Source organism: Vigna radiata, chromosome 1 (genome assembly GCF_000741045.1).
Source record: "Vigna radiata var. radiata cultivar VC1973A chromosome 1, Vradiata_ver6, whole genome shotgun sequence".
Classification (NCBI taxonomy): domain Eukaryota; kingdom Viridiplantae; phylum Streptophyta; class Magnoliopsida; order Fabales; family Fabaceae; genus Vigna; species Vigna radiata.
In genome coordinates, this window is record NC_028351.1 from 30,462,565 (window position 1) to 30,466,657 (window position 4,093).

At 35.3% G+C, this 4,093-nt stretch overlaps 1 pseudogene; it reads right to left on the minus strand.

Annotated features, from left to right (window-relative positions):
* LOC106761328 overlaps positions 1 to 642 on the minus strand; it is an 11,831-nt pseudogene extending 11,189 nt beyond the window's left edge.
* Between the last annotated feature and the right edge of the window lie 3,451 nt (positions 643 to 4,093).

Consider the following 4,093-nt stretch of genomic DNA (forward strand, 5'->3'; position numbering starts at 1 on the left):
GCTTTGCTTGTAGCACTTGCTGCATTGAAATTGCAAAGAACATCGTCTAAGTTCCACAGTCCATCCCACAGAATTTCTTCGTTTGAGGACTCTGGTGCAGAGACATTGTCACTGACATTGAACATAGAGTAGAAGTAGCCCTGCTGCTCTGAAGTGTTTGGACACATGTTAACCATTTCTTGTGTCTCTTGAGATGTAGAAGGGACTCTATGATCATTTTCTTCAAGCAAGTTTATGATCCCTTTTATGTCCAAGTTGAATTGGAATTCCTGCTGCTGCAGCTGCTGCTGTACCTGAACCTGCTGCTGATGCTTCAACTGCAGTTGTTGCTATTGAAATTGCTGCCTCCTTAAGGAACGGATTCTAGCCTTCTCAGCAGCATCAGAAGGGCTTTTAGCCTTTTTCTTGAAATGGGTCCTCCAATAGTTCTTGATCTCATTGTCAGTTCTTCCTGGCAAGCTTCTTGCAATTGTTGACCACCTGAAATNTTCTTTATCATTAANATATACACAAGCTGAGAAAACATGCAAGAATAAAAGATTGAGAATTGAAAAATTACCTGTTTCCCCACCTAGCATGCAGCTCCTGAATTATGCTTTCTTCCTGTGGTGTTATCTGACCCTTCTTTAGGTCTGGTCTGATATAATTGTTTGACAATAGTAATTAAAGAAAAACGTCAAGTGAAAATAAATAACCATGTTCTTGAATGAAATGTTTACCTAATTCACTGTAGTTCATAAAGCATCCTTCATCGTGGACCACTATTATTGTTCTACTATATATATATATATATATATATATATATATATATATATATATATATATATATATATATATATATATATATATATATATATATATATAGATATAGTAAGCAATTAGGTAGGTATTTGTTTAGTGGTCCAAGTCCAAGAATACCTATTGTGTTGAAGCCTCTTGTGCTGCGTGAATCTCAGTTTGCATAGTATTCTGGGTTACCTTTTGTGGTAAAGTTTATGCACATGGTTTCATAGAAGAATGACACGGTGGAAATGGGGTAAATATTCAATCGTTAAATTTATCTATCTTAAAATTCATGGTTGATTTTTTTATTTATATTCTTTTTTGTTGAGTTGGTGATGAAAGGAATAGAAGTACTAGAGAGAGAGAGAGTGATTGATTGATTGATGATGATTGTGATCTTGATTTAGTGTTGTGTGTTGAATGCAAATTTCTTACCATCAGTAACTAAGTTAAGTGCTCCTTAAATAAGTAGTAGTAGCATCGTATAGAATTCAAATAGACTAAATTTGTTACTTCAACACTGAAATCAATGTACAAATATATTGATGTTTATTATTTTATTCTACTATTATATGTCTTTATTTTGTTGTTGAAATTTTATTATGAATTCCATACAGGTGCTGAAGTGGTTGACCAACTTGTGATATCTCATTGAGAAGACTTAAAGTGTTTTATAGTGAAGCAAAAGATAATTCGAAGCAAGGTATGTTTACTCTTTTTTTTTAATGATACATGGCTGTTGTAGTATCAATTGTGGTTAATCCGAAATGTTATATTTTTTCCCTTAATAAATATCACAGTTCAAAAGTAGAGTAGTAATAAAGAACCAGTTTTGGTCCCAGGTCTAATGTTCCTACATTCATGTCAAAGTCACGGACCTTCATGACAAAGAAGGATGGGTGCATGACTGTGACTGTTTACTTCTCCTTTCTTTTCTAATAAGCATTTGCCAAATCAAAGCATGTCAGCATCTGCATGTTTCCCAGCTTTCAAAGGGTGGAACTGAAGCTTTTTACATCTTTTGAGATGTTCAAAAATATTAGATGGTTCACAACACATGTATTCAACCCATACACAGTCTATTGCATAATTCTCAATAAAATAAATGAAAACAATATATTCTTCCACACAATAACGAAGTATTATCCCATTGGGTATATATTCTTCTATATACTAATCTAAAATTCCAAATCTTTTTTTTTTGTCATAGTAAAATAACTAACTTATGATAACACTTCAAAACTATGAAGTCTATTGTTGCCAGACATCAGAAACGCAGCCATTATGGTCCAGCAGTTGTTAGTTGTAAAATATTCCAGAGCACAACAAAATAGTGTAAAAACTGATATCACATAAAAATTCTTTGATTATTGAATCAATGTGATGAAACCTTCGAGCATAATTATATTACAAATAATGAAGATTATGATTGAATTTCATAAATGTTAAAAAAACATGTATAAACCTGTTCTCTGTCTATGTAAAAATTGTATTAATACCTTGAAGCTATGAAAAGTCTAGTGTTGCTTGACTTTAGACAGCATGGTGTTATGTTCTACAGTTAAAAGTTAAAGAATATTCCCAAGTCCAACTAACCTACATGTATGTTACAAAACATCCATAAGCAGCATACAGTTACAACTTACAGGAAATTTAATATGCACAAATACCGATTATAGAGCCTTGTATTTTAGGTTATTCTTTATGAAGGCTTTTGATAGGACACGTCCTAATATAGAGCCTTGTATTAGCTATTGCCTAATTAGTGTGGTTGTATTAACTAGTGGCTAATTTTTCGTTAATTGGTATGTATACAGAACATGGATAATGCTCCACCAAATCGTTCATGGATGTACGATAGGTGTTATAGAGGAAGAGGTGCTTTGAAAGAGTCGTTTGTATTGGGTGTTGAAGACTTTATAATTAAAGCTTGTCAACAAGAACGTTTTCAAAGAGATGGGGGGCTTCGATGTCCATGTATAAAGTGCGATTGTACAAAGATTCTGAACGAAAGAGTTGTCAAGGTTCACCTCTACAAAAANGGTTTCAAGCCTAATTATTTCATTTGGGAGGATCATGGGGAAACCATGCCAGAGACTNATTTAGTTAATGATGTCACTTCGAGGGGTATGGAGACAGAAGGTGAACCAAATGAACAAGTTATGACGATGGAAGACATGGTGCATGATGCTCTTATGCATAGACAACCCTTCCAAGCATCAAATTCTTCTAACATGGAAGAGGCTCCAAATCAAGAAACTCAAAGGTTTTATAACCTTTTGTTGGAGGCAAATACACCTTTGTATGAAGGAGCATCAGATTCCACATTATCAATGTGTGTGAGGCTTTTAGCTTGCAAGTCGAATTGGAATATTCCTAACCTGAGTGGATGGGAGACATTGTCTGGAATGGTCTTTTAGAAAAGTGGAACATGCCAGCTTTTAGACAAAAGTGTGAAACCGCCAAAAAGAACAGGACATCTGACAAAGGTGGTTGTTTGCACACCGGGGGATCTATTAGCATGCATGAGCATGCTATTCGTCTGGTATGATGACATATGAATTTTATTATACAATTCTACTCATTAATTTTACAAATATTTTGTTGTTAACAACTTACATCTTCTTTGGTTACAGTCACAGGAACTTGGTCGGACAGTGCATGTCGATGAAATTTTTCAGCAGACACATATTAGAGCATCAACAGGGCAATTTGTCGATGAAAGATCTAGAAGGACACATGTTAGTAAATACTAAATCTATTATATTCTTTATTAGGTTTTAAATCTTATTTGCTCTATCTATTTAACGTTAATCATGTATTCACAGGAAGAGTTTCAAGCAAGATTTTCTCAATTAAGATCTGAGACTGGATCTGTTGGTGCTTCAGCTACTACTCCCCTAGATCCCGTAGATGAGGAAAGATTGAGGAACCGATGCTGGATGGAGGTTGCTGGTGGAAGGTACAAGGGACGGGTTTATGGCATTGGACATGTCAGTGGTAGAGATGACTGTGTCGATAGTTACATACAACAGACACAGGCATCTTCTTCTCAGCAACCGATTGTGCAGGACATTTCTAACCTTCAAAATATAGTATCAACCCACGATGAGGAACTTCGCCGACTTCGGGAGATGAATTCTAAATTTGAAGGTTTTATTGGCGCCATATTGCAACACCTTCCGCCTTCTGCAGCAGCAGCTGCACAAGAATTTTTTCAATCCCAAAATCTTTCACAACCTAATGTTCAGCAACCACAACAAGCACAGGAGGATCAACCACACGAGGATCAACCACACGAGGATCAACC